This window comes from Mastomys coucha, unplaced genomic scaffold, assembly GCF_008632895.1.
Source record: "Mastomys coucha isolate ucsf_1 unplaced genomic scaffold, UCSF_Mcou_1 pScaffold20, whole genome shotgun sequence".
In the NCBI taxonomy this organism is placed as follows: domain Eukaryota; kingdom Metazoa; phylum Chordata; class Mammalia; order Rodentia; family Muridae; genus Mastomys; species Mastomys coucha.
In genome coordinates, this window is record NW_022196903.1 from 89226604 (window position 1) to 89240573 (window position 13970).

The following is a 13970-nucleotide window of genomic DNA, read 5'->3' on the forward strand; positions in this document are numbered from 1 at the left end:
TTTTTAAATGTTAAGAAATTCAGATAAATTGAAATCATGTAACTTTTCTCATCATAATGCAATAAAAGATTTTAAATAAATAAATAAATAAATAAATAAATAAATAAATAAAAGCAGACATCTCCAAGAAGAAAAAAAAAAGAAGTATTTATTGGCCATTTGTGATTCTTCTTCTGAGAACTCTCTTTTCATTTTTCAGAACAGTCATTGAAGAGCAATTTTGTTTCTTTAGTGTTAAGGTTTTGCTGCTCTTTATGTATTCAAGATATCAACCCCCTTCCTGTGCGATAGCTAAGGAAAGATTTTCCCCCTTAGCATAGGCTGTGTGTTCAATCTACTGAGAATTTCTTTTGCTGTCCAGCAGCTTTGCCATTTCATTTGTGACTCTTGAGCACATATTGAAAGGATTCTGCATCCTACCACAAAGACACTTGCACATCTGTGTTTACTGATGAATTTATTCATGATAGTGATAGAATGTAACTAGCCTAGGTGAATGGATAATAGAAATGTGCATGTGTACACAATAGATTTGACTTTGCTACACAAAAAGTTGAAAATATGAAATCTGTGATAAATTGATTTGGAAAATATTATATTAAGTAAGGTGACCCCAGGAAGACAAAATTGCATGTGTTCTCTCATATGTGGATCCTAACATTAATGTTTGTATTCATTGTAAATAAGGGATATAAGAGTGGGCACAGGCTACAAAATTAAACAGGAGAACACAGAGGAGAAAAAGGGGTGTTGAGAAAAGGGGGTGTAAAAGGATACTTATGGCCAGAAAAAAAGATCATGTAGTGGGAATACAGAGATGGGAGTGGGGGTGGATAGAAGGGAAGGGATGAACAACACTAAAAATTGTTTGAAAATACCATCATAAAAGCTTAACACTTTATGCACTAGTAAAAGGAGAAAGAAAATTGGTCCATTGAAAAGAGTCTTGGAGAAGCTATACTGTGAGTAGATCTCACCCATGTTTGCCTCATCCATGCCCTGCAGCAGACCCACAGGTCAGCATCTCTAACCTCCTCTCACAGGTAAGGAAACTGTGGCTCAGGCACTCCACCCATGGTGACATCTGGTGACACCTTCCCTTTTTCTTTTAGTCTTTCCACTGTTTTACTGTAACTCAAAAACTTTGCACATCTCTCTCCTGCCTGGTCCCCTTTCTATTGAGAAGAAGCTCTGGTTAGGTTGAGGTATTGGAGGAGAGCTTGCGTGTAGACTCTCAGAGAAGACAGTGTGGCTGGCAGAAGTAATCACTGCTGAAGATATATCTGACTGGAGAAAAGCTTCAAACTGTCCACCTTGACCAGTCAGGTAGACAGTATGCAAAGGCTGATGTTTGTATTATTACGTCTCATCTGTATTTGAGTCCTCTTAGCCCATTAGTTTAATTTTCCCACAATCTTTTCCCCCCATTATTGTCTTTTCATTTTTATTAGGTGCCTGTCACTGGTCCTCTCTGTGGTCAGAATTCCAATAGCTCATGTAATTCTCAATGCCAACTTGGCCATAAGCATTATCCCACTATATCTTGCCTTTTGTTTATTGACCTGTCCAGTTCCTTCCTTCCTTCTTTACAGTGTCATGTAAACCTTGACACTGGAAAGCTGGGATACTGGAAGCCATTCACAGACATATACATGTACACAACTGTTCCTGGAAACATGGCTGATGGAATCTGAATTTATGGAGAGAAGAGCTCCACATAAGTCAGATAATTGTATAGTAAACACCACAATACATCTGGAGTCTTTGTTAAAGTCCACAAGACCCAGACAGTCCCCATGGAAACAGAACTTCACTGTTGTAGCTAATTCAGAACTCTATTTAGTAAATATTATGTAATTGCATATCCTTTATTTCCACTGTTCTTGGTATTAGAGTAAAATCCCAAGTTTCAAACACAGAATGAGAAAGAGGTATGCTGTTGATCCTTGACTGATGGGTGAAAGGTTTTCCAGAAGCCCTAGGCAGCAAGGAAATCTGCTGAAAGGAGATTATAAGTAGTGAAGGCTTTAACAACAAACAACAAACAAAAACAGCCAACACTGAAGAAGTGTTTCTCTTTAGGTTTGTCACTTGCTAGTGGGACTGCACTCTGGTTAACTCCTTATTTCTGTGCACATTTCCTGTGTTCTGAATATCAAGATTCTATACAGTACAAGACTTGGCCTTAGTTGCACAGGAGCTGGCCGTGAGGAGGGAGTCTTGAAGGCAGAAAACAAAATCTTAAGTGCAGAATTAGGTATGGTAGTCTCCACCCTTTACACAGGAGCATCACCCTACAAACCCAGTGCCTACCTGCAACCATGGATAGAATCATATATTACAGTTTCCCCCTGTAAATATGTCCACATGAGCTCAATGGCTCTTCCCTTTTAGTCAACCATTCATCACTGTGGCTACAATTTTGCAGTTTGTTAGGACCACAAAACTTGCAAAGATTCACACTCTTGTTTTGCACTTTCATGGATTAAAGCCCTGTTCTTGCTGCAAATCCTAGCAACCTCAGTCTTTTCAGACTTTCCTAATTCAAGAGCTTTTGTATTTTCACATGAAGAAAAACATTTTACAGCTTCACAGAAGTTTGGCATTGCCCAACTGGCATTGTTGCCTGCATCACCTTTGCAGCCATTATTAACTGAAATATAGGTTTATGAGTATAAGGCAATAATACCATTACCAATTACAAGTTAATCTTGTAAGTTATGGGGCTATGGAGTGACTGATTTGGAAGGTAGCACATACATACTGGACTAAAGAATATTCCTAGGCAGGATGGGACACAGAGAGCATGCCACTTCATCATGAGAATGGTCTAGTTAAAAACTTATGAACTGCTTATTTCCACAACTCCTACTTACTATTATCAGACAGCGATTGACCATGAGTAACTGAAAACTCAGAAAACAGAACAGCAGAGAAACAGAAACATCTCATGATGTTGTTGGTGACACCCGAAGGGACTAAGCAAATCCAGGGTCCAGAAGACTAAGCTTCTTTGGCTTAGTTCCACTCCAGAAAATAGATAAGGAGAAACAGTTAAGCTAACGGTATCACTTCGTGTATCCTCAGCATCTAGCACCAAATTCACGACTTCAGATATCATTTGTTCTCATCATTACAACCGTCACACGAATTAGATACTAACTTGGCATACAGATTTCCCAGCTGAGAAAAGGAAGAGAGTGAGGTGAAGAAGGGGAACTCCCCAGAAGGAGGTCCAGTAAGGCTTAGCAGTGGGATCAGTGTGATGGGAAGAGAAAGGCAAGTATCTGATGCTGATGAGGCTATAGGACAGGGCTGTGGAGTCAGTCACTGGTGGTCAAGTAGGAAGAGAAGAGATACGAAGGCAAGGGTTAATTTTGTTCTACTGGAGAGTTATTACATAGATCCATAGTGGCAGGATCTGTGCTTTATTTTGGTGATTAACAGTAGCATTTGGGGCATAGAAGCAGATAGGGTCTAGCATGTAAGAGTAGCTGGCTGAAGCTTGCTATGTAGCACAGGTTTGCTATATGACCCTTTTGCCTCTGCCTACTAAGTGCTGTGATGGCCCACCTCATTTCTAGCAGATTTACTATGATTCTTTTGTGAATAACACATTTGGTGATGACAGAATTCTTATCTAGTTAACTTTACCTTTTTCTATTTTAGACATGTGTTATGCCCCTGCTATTTCAAGATATTACAAAAAAGGCCTTCTGTTAGGATGGCAGACATTACTCATTGTCTGTCCAGTATCGACTCTCTTTGTCTGGCCTAATAATATCATGATTTGTTTTTCAGGCAACAGTTTTCCCAGCTAAAATGAGTTCCTTCCTAAGTCTCAGTAAGATGTTTGTGGGTGCTACTAGATGGTGTTTCCAGGAAAGTTTTCAAAACCTTTAGGGCACTTCCTAGAAAAACAATCTTGTGACTAAAAATTAAACCATCATCATACTACTGTGAGGCGGCCATTGGGAACTTTCATGATGTCCCTCCAAAAGGTGAAGAGAAAAGTCGAGAAGAGGTGGAGAGAGGAACTGAGTTGCTCATGCTCTATCCAGATCTTCCTTGTTTGTTTTTTCTTGAAACAGCTAAGAAGAGGGTCATACATAACAATTCACACAATTCTAAAAAAAAGAACTTGACCACAGATAAGAAGAGTCCCAGTAATAACCTATACTACAGGGAAAATACAAGAAGGAGGAGAAGAGAAGGAAAAGAAAAGGAGGAGGAGGAGGAGGAGGAGGAGGAAGAAGAAGAAGAAGAAGAAGAAGAAGAAGAAGAAGAAGAAGAAGAAGAAGAAGAAGAAGAAGAAGAAGAATGAAGAGGAGGAGGAGGAGAGGAGAAGGAGAAGGAAGAGAAGGAGAAGGAGAAGAAGAAGAGGAGGAGGGGGAGGGGGAGGAGGGGGAGGAGGGGGAGGAGAAATAAAGAAGAAATTAATAGGACTTTGTTTTGCCTAAAAATCTTCCCTCAAATTCAATTGGGGTGTTTTTGGTTTTTATTTGTTGCATTTTGAGTGTTGTAGAAGAGGTGTATTTGAAACCTAGAATTAGATTGGAAAATAACAGTGTAAAGATTACCAACAGTTACTTAAAAAAAAAAAGAAATTCAACAACAACAACAAACCAAAAATTGCTTTAAAAAAGAAATTCATCAACAGCAACAAAACTAAAACAGTCATTGTCTATTTTTTTGCTTGAAAGGACATTTAAAATGACCATAAAGAAAATTCAAAGATTAAAAAAAACACTGATTCCTGAGATATATCAAAAGATAACAAGGAAATATTTTCATCATTTAACTTCATCTAAATGGCTGTCAGGTATAAATAAATGGGCCAAGTGCACTGAGAAGAAAACATCCCTAATTCCTGATCTGTGGACATATCCGGAGATTTTTTTCTTTGTAAGGTATTTAGTTTCATTTCTATTGTTGTGCTAAAATATTCAGACACAAGCAAATTAGAAAAGAAAGGCCTTATTTTAGCTCAAAATTTCAGGTTATAGTCCATCCCCACAGGGAACTCACAGTAGCAGGAGCTTGAGACAGCTGTTCACATCACAGCAACAGTCAAGATAGATAAATGACTTGCTTGCTCTTCACTCTTACAGTTCAGGATCCCTTGCCTAGGGAATTGTGCTGCCCACACTGGACTGGGTGTTTCTATGTCAATTAACTCAATTAAAATAATACCTATATGTCCATAGGGCAACCCTATATAGACACTCTTTTTGAAATTCTCTTCCCAGGTGATTCTAGGTTGTGTCAAGTGACAAAGCTCACTCTCACAATATCCTTTCCTGCTATAAATGTCAGCACCTCTGTCTGCTCATAAGAACTGATTGTCAGAAACTTCTATAGCATATCAGCAAAGCAAATTTCAATTCAAACAAACAAACAAACAACCCTCCCCCAACTCCCCCCAAATCCATAGTTGACCTAGTAGTGTTCTGAGTTGATTATCATCCAAAAAACTTATATCCGACTGTGTCCAAAGTCTGGGGCAACTATGAAAACTTAGCTGATTAATCTTTTTCTTCTAGTTGGAATTCATCTCAAAAATCACCCAGTCCATGATGAAATCCTAACAGAGAACAGATCCTTCTCCATATTTGAATTGGAGGATGCCAAGACGTTCTCACTTTCAAAATAGTTTGTTTGAATTGTTTACTTTTGTTCTCAATGAGAATTAAAAACCACATTGCTTCTAATTGTTTGTGTAACTAAACTTCATTAGCTGGAGCTGATCTTTAATTCAGAAGTCTGAGCTGTCTATCAAATAAGTATGGAAGGTTGTTGATTTGTCCTTTTGAAGAAATGAATTGGTTTGTTTTCTCTCTCTCTCTCTCTCTCTCTCTCTCTCTCTGTCTGTCTGTCTGTCTGTCTGTCTGTGTGTGTGTGTATGTGTGTGTGTATATGTGTGTGTATGCACACACATATGTGTATGAAAATGCACGTGAGTATTGTGCACCTGAAGGCCAAAGCAGAGCATCTGATGTTCTCCATTAGCACCCTGCCTTACTTCCTCAAAACAAGATTTTTTTCATTGATTTGGAGTTTGCTATTTTTCATCTAAGGTGTCAGCCAGTGAGCACCAGTGATCCTCCTGTCCCCTCAACATCAATCCCTGGACTGTTTAGGTACAAATGGATACACTCAGTTTGATGTGTAGGTGCAGTAAGCTTTCTTACCAGCTGAACTATGTCCCCAATTCTTATTGACTGAGCCACATCCCCAATCTATAAGTAGATATTCATTATCATGTTTCCTTCCATAGAGAATCTGCAATGTTAAGACATCTAACTGATTGGGCTTTGAGGTCACTACAGACAATAATACAATGTTTCTTTGACAATGGGCAGGATGTGTATACTTGGTTGTGTTAGAGTAGAGGAAGAGTGTGCTGACCAACAATGTCATCTTTGAACCTCTAGGTTTGCTTGCTTGGTTGTCCATCTGAAAACAGGAAGCCATGATGCTTTAAGTCATTACCTGAGGTAGGAGAACATTTCTAGCAGGGGAAATTAATGGACATCACCAACAAGTTTCTCTGGGTCTGCCTGCAAACCTTTGTTGGTGAAAAGGCTGAGACTTCAGTCTAAAGGAATGGCCCAGTGGGTAAAGTACTGGCCACATAAGCATAAGAAACTGGATTCAGGTCTCCAGAACCCATGCAAAGCTGGATGCCAGTAGCTCCTGTCTACAACCTCAGGGCACCTATAAGAAGGAGGTAACAGGAGAGTCCCTGGAATCTCATGGATCTGCTAATCTAGTGCATATACTACCTAATGATAATGGGAGACCCTATCCCAAACCAGGTGTAGAGTCACAATACATGGCTGAGTTTGTCTTCTGCATGTGTGCGTGCACATGCACACACACACACACACATACACACACACACACACACAACCTAGGACTTCAATAAACTTCTTGGAATCTCATGCTTCCTACAGTAGCTGCACAATGTTGATGAAAATGAGGGAGGGGGCCATACTGCTCACTCCCAGTCCAAGGCATACAGTTGAGGAAAACCTGATGATCAACAGAGAAGCTATCCAGCAGTTCTTGAAAACACAGGGGACCTCCTCAATGCTCAGAACAAACCTTCAAATTTCCCATTACAAAACCTGAGGCAGTCCTTTGTACCAAGTACAGAAATGCTTTTAACTTGGCACCACTCCTAGTGCTTCCAGCCCATCATCTCAGTGGTAAAATTAGCACCCAGGCCATCGGCTCTAAACTGGAAATTTCACTGGATTACAGAGATTGAGAGCAACTTTGTTTTCCGGACACTCTCTATGCAGCTCTTCCAACTTGTGGCATCCTGGAACTCCAATGGGATGGGATGTCCTGGTGCTCATTCATAGGCAGTTGGGCCTCAATATGAATAGAGACAGGGGTGAAATATGCACATATCCTGAGTAAAAAAATAAGCCACATAAATTCCCCAGCATCCCCTCCAATTTCGGTGTTACTGTTCTTGAAGCTGCCACTGCTGTCAAGAAAAGTCCTTTTGTTTGTTTACCGACAAATAAATCTGCCAGAAGAGCACAACTCTAAATTACTGTTGCATTTCTGATGGAAAGCTGCCACATAATTTAAATTCCAGCAGCTCCTCTGGGCCCCATATTTCTTATTTGTGACTTGCCGCCTCGCAGGCCAAGTGCATTGTACTATCCTTTTAATAAATAGTTTTTGAGTGACGGCCATTTTTCTTTGTGTCCAAATGCCATCTGTTTATTTATTTATTCTCTCTCTTTCCTGACACATCTTGAGAACCAATAAAGGGCTTTGAAAAGTCATTTTATTTCAGAGGTAGCTGACATGTTTCAACAGCCAATAAGCCAAATGACCAAATGGAATGATGTCTTCTAAACACCTAAGCAGGAGAGTGAGAAATGATTTTGGTTTGTCTGTTTGGCTAAGAGAAATGGTATTGCGCACTACTCTTGCTTAGCCTCTTAGATGTGAATAAACATCTTTTAGAAAACTGGTTGTCTTGAGTCCCCTCATCAGCCAAGTATTTCCCCATAATGGTAGATAATTACCTAGTATATTTGGGCAAATGGAGCTCATCTTAGGATGGCAATGGTACTTAGCTACGGATTGAGGGCAATTGGATTCACCATCCAAGCTATGAAGAGATGGATATCATGCGACTTTTAATCTTGTATGAAACAAAAAGATTAAACTGTCAATATTCCGATGAGCAGCCGTGACGAGCCGGGAGATGGAGCCTTGCTCTCAGAGCAGTTTCTAATGATATGTATGCAAGGAATAGATTTTTCCCCGATAATGCATGTAATGAGAATACAGAACAAAATGTTCTCTTCGAATTCATGACATGCCCAAGTAATAAAGGAAGAGAGGATAAAGCCCTTGCTATTTATTTGCATGAGAAAGCTTCATCTAGGTTATACTTTAGAGAAATTAGTTTTTAATCTAAGTGACTAGATGAGATTTTGACCCTGAACTGTTTTGTTTTTTAGTTGACCTATGAGAATTTATGCAGAAGTCAGACTGTAATGCTGATAAACTCAACAGGCATGGTTTTATGATTTTTTTTTTATTAATTCTCCAATGTCTTGTATTGTCACAGAAAATTGGTTCTTTTAAAAGTCCACCTTGTGAGAATTTGGCTTTATAAGATATAACCAGCAGGTGCTAAAAGGAATTTTGGGTTGAAGATAGTCTTTTTAAATTAAAACATTCAAGGAGTTAGGGATATTGATTTGAGAGGGATGGTTCTCTACTGACTTATATAAAACACATATCCACAGTACTATATTGTAAACAACTGTGAGAGATCTCCTGCCATGTGCTTCCAGCCCTTCAGAGTGAAGGATAGACCACACAATGAAGACTTGAAAGAAAGCCTTACATCATGTGCACTGGTTACTCTTCCATAACAAAGGTTCTTTGTCACATCAACCGAACACATGCAAGAAACTATTTTGGAAAGATGATTTTTCCCTTTTGTTTTTAAAAAACAATTGTTGATATAAGCATTATCTACATAGCAGATAGGATCACATAACATGATAATCCTTACTCATGATGCAATTAGAAGAGTAAAGAAGGCACAAAATAAAGGGATTATGTCAGGCAGCTCATGCTTCAGCACCACTTGATGACATAGAGATGTGGTCTATGTAGGCTAACAAGAGGCATCCACATGGATGTTTAATCCAGGAACAGGAGTCATCTTCCCTCCCCTTTGTCAGCTTCCATCCAACCTCTACACCACCAACTGTCAATTTTCTCTTCCAACAAATAGAACTGAATTGTCACTGCCTCATAGCTCCACCCTCACTCAGGCTATCACCTAGGAATGTCTTGTTTCTTTTTTTCTCGTTCTCTCTTTCATTTTTCTTTTTTTGCTACCAACATCTTTTATTCTATTTAAAAAATGTAACCAAATAAAGTATAAGATAGGAACAAAGTGATCACATTGATTGTTGGACAAGAGGAACCAACAGAAGGAAAAGAAGCCAAGAGAAGGAGAAGGGGTAAGAATCAGAGGCACATGTGTTCATACATTCAGGAACCCCATGAAAACACTCAACTGGAAGCTATAACAAATGCAGAGAACCTGGTGCAGAGCTGTGCAGGCCCTGTGCATACCGTTTCAGTCTCTATAAGTTCATATAAACTTTATTCGTGTTGATTTAGAAGCCTTTGTTTGTTAGGTTCTCTCCCTCCCCTCTGGCTCTTCCACTTTATCTGCCTTTTCCATGGGGTTCACTAATCTTAGAGGGGAAAGATTTGATGGAAACATCCCATATAGGAATAAGTAATCCAAGGTCTTGTACTCTCTAGGTAAAGTCTGATAGTGGGTTTCTGTATTTGTTCCCTTCTGCTGCAAGAAGAAGTTTGCCTGATGATAACTGAACAAGTCACTGATCTATGCATATAGCAGAATGTCATTAGAAGTCATTTCATCACTCAGTTTTTTAAGGCCAACAGGTTTTTGGTTTTGCTTTAGGTTAGGCTATCTAGTCTCAGATTCTTTGCCACTCAAGCAGTGTCAAGAATGGGTTCCAAAAAAAAAAAAAAAAGAATGGGTTCCATCTTATGCAGTGGGCTTTATGTCAAATCTGATATTGGTTGGTTACTCCCACCAGCTTTGGACCACCATTGCACTAGCATATCCTGCAGGTAGTACAACCATTGTAGATAAGGGTTTTGTGGTGGCTTGGTGTTTATATTTCTCCTTTGATAGTGTGAAGAATACCTTCCTGGACCAAAGATGCTGGAACAAAGAATGAAGGCTCTATGTAGAATTCTTAGTATCCTGGAACTCAATCTGTACATCAGGCTGGCCTTGAACTTACAGAAATTTGCCTGTCTCTATCTCTCAATTGTTGGGATTAAAGGTGCCACCACCACCCAGGTGCCTAGTTTCTTAAAGTAAAACTTTTAAGGTTCTTTCTCCATGCTTGGCATCTTTTAAATTGTCTTCAGCAAAGTACAAGAACAATCAGATTATGTTGATCTAACTTTTAAAACCCTTGCATTTAGAATAAATCCATACACCAAGAGTCAGAGCCACCTATCTCTGGCCTGACCCCTGCTTCTGTTCTATCTTATTTCTCATGAGAAATCTACACTTAAAGTCATCCTTCAGGATCTACTAGGGATTGATTCCAGCACCTCATGGATGCTGGTACTCTGAGATTCAAGTTCCTTCTATAAACTGTTGTGTTTCCATATAGCCTCCACATACCTTTCTAAGTATTCTGATCATTTCTAGATGATTTACATATAGTTATATAATCTGAATCCTACTTGAGTAGTCTAGAGAACAATAAAAAGCCTCTATTCAGTTATTTCTCCCTTCATATTTTTGGTCAAGTTGTTGTCTCTGTAAATATAGAGCTTCCGTTTTGGGATCAGCTGTATTTGTGGGGGCTACCTCTTTGATCTTTGTCCATCATTTTATGACAATGCCAACACCTCCATGATGGGGATGTTGTCTGCCTCAATTGCTAACATATCTAAATTCTATAAGGCCTCCATAAATATTTCTTAAATGAATCCATGAATACTTTACAGTCCAGCTTTTATAGATAGGGGTTGTGGGGACAAAGAGATGAAGATCGGTTTGGGGGGGAAACTAAGTTTGATTTATTTTCATGCTCTAGAAACATGGGTTTTCTTTTTCTTCTCCTAAAGCAAGTGAAAAAAGGAGTTTTCTTACTCTGCAGTCATAAAGCTTGTTCCAACTGTCTATGTACACACAGCTTCTTAATTCATGATTGGCTGAGGCAGTATTTATCTTCTGGGAGTAAGTTAAACCTTGCTGAAATCAGTGTTAGCTCTTTGGAACCTCTTAAGTAACAATGATAGGATAGTTGTCAATTCACCTCCAAGTGCTAACTACTACTTTACAAAACAAGTTATAACAAACTTGATAATGATGAAAGTGTAACAGAGTGATGTTACTGAAGTTTCTTATAAAATCATCATACAATGAGATAGCTGGAATAATTATTTTATATCAGTATGTAAGAAAATCAGATTTCATGGTCACTCATTTAACAAACAAAATGTTTTACTATGTATTGCTCTTATAACTGTAAATACTATTGTCTTCTTACTAGTCATTGTCTATATCAAACTGACATAGTTTCCCAACATATAAATTATAATCCTTATAATTGAAAACTTAAAACAGAGCCTGAGAGGCTCTGCCAGTGCCCGACAAATGCAGAAGTGGATGCTCACAGCCATCCATTGGACTGAGCACAGGGTCTCCAGTGAAGGAGCTAGAGAAAGGACCCAAGGAGCTGAAGGAGTTTGCAGTCCCATAGTAGGAACAGCAATATGAACTAACCAGTACCCCCAGAGCTCCCAGGGACTAAACCACCAACCAAAGAGTACACATGGTGGGACTCATGGCTCCAACTGCATATGTAGCAGAGGATGGGCAAGTCAGTCATCAATGGAAGGAGAAGTCCTTGGTTCTGTGAAGGTTTATGCTCCAGTGTAGGGGAATGCCAGGGCCAGGAAGTGGGAGAGGGTGGATTGGTGGGTAGGAGGAGGGGGAAGGGAATAGGAGTTTTTTGGAGTGGAAACCAGGAAAGGGGATAACATTTATAATGTAAATAAAGAAAATATCTAATAAAAAACATTTAGTAAGGGTGAACATATGAATGGATAGATTTCAAACTGTATATTTTTTACTTTACAAACTGCCTAATTTAGAAGAAATCTGCTGAACTCTAATGGCCATAAGCACAATCTTGTCTGGGATTATAAATGATTTAATGGTTCTTGTAAATATAGCCAAAATAGAAGTGAGGCCTTTTTCTTTCCCATAAGCCAGGGTCAAGCACTACTGGGCATAACTAACCCTACCAACCAAACCAGTCTGTCCATTTAGGCTAAGTACTGGGCTTGGGCTTGGGAGTTACCAGGTAAAAGGGACCATCTTCCCCCATTCCTGCCCACCAAGCAACCCACACTGAAATGTTTTCCACGGGACACATAGAGTATCCTTGGCAACTCAGGAAAGGTCTCTCTGCTTCATCAATGATGTAAGTCTCTGAGTGAGTGAACACAGTCACACAGGAGTGTGAGCTGTGCACCTGAGGTCAATAGAACAACTCTGTTTTCACCAATTATATTGTAGCTGTGATGTGTCCTAGGCAATTGGAATTAATGTGGTAAGGCTGTAAAATCCTGGACTTGTATGGCTAAAGAGAAGAGGGCAGCATGAAGTCTATATTTCTAAACTCAGAATTATTGTTGGCCTTGTCCCTAAAAAGAAAAGGCCATGTGCGACTAGGTTGGTGTGTTTTGTACAGACAGAATAGAAACAGTGAAAATGAAAGATATGAGCTAGGAACCACAGAGGAAAGAGAACACGTGGTGTTTGTCTTGGATCTGAGTTACATTACTCAATATAGTCTTTTCTAGGGCCAGCAAATTTCATGATTTCATTTCTCTTCATGCTTCAATAGTATTCCATAGTGTATAGCACCACATTTTCATTATCCTTGTATTTGTTGAAGGACATTTAGGCTGTTTCCATACCCTAACTATTGTGAATAGAGCTGAAACAAACATGGCTGAGCAAGTCCCTATGGAGTAGGATACTGAGTCCTTTGGGGATATATCAAGGAGTGATATACAGTAGATTTATTTTCAATTTTGTGATTCTTTTTACTATTTTCCAGAGTAACTACATATTTTACACTCCCACAAGCAGTGAATGAGTGCTCCCCATTTCCCCCACAACCTCCCCAAGATTTGTTGTTAATTCTTAGCCATTTTAACTGGGGTGAGAGGAAATCTCAGCGTGGTTTTATTTTGCATGTCCCTAACTGCTAAAGACAATGAACCTTTTTTGAGATATTTCTTAGCCATTTTATTTCTTCTACTGGAGATCTATTTGGTTCCTAGTCCATTCTTAACTGGGTCTGTTGCTTCCTTGACTGTACTTTGACTTCTTTGTGTATGCTGAATATTAACTATCTGTCAGGTGTATAAGCTGGCAGGGATCATCTCCCACTCTGTGGTTTCCCTTCACATAGTTGTTTTCTTAGCTACATGAAAGCCTTCTTGTTCACAGGAACCCATTTGTCAGTCATTGGCCTTAATTCTTAGGCAAATGGAGTCCTGTTCAGAAAGTTCTCCTTTATTTTACAGGGTAAAGTACACTTTATTTTTACAGGGGTTTGCCTAAGTTTTATTCTGGCAGTTTAGGCATTTTGGGTTTCAAATTGAGGTCTGGAGTTAATGTAGAATGTGATAGGTTGTAGAATGTGATAGATATGGAACTCATTTTGTTCTGAGTGTGGACATCTTGTTCTTCATACCATTTGTTGATGATAATTTTTTCTCCAGTGTGTGGTGTTTGTGTGTGTATGTGTGTGTGCGCGCGCACGTGTGTGTGTGCATGTGTGTGTGTTGTTTTTGTTTTTTTTCAAATAGCAAATCGTTGTAGTCACATATATATATAT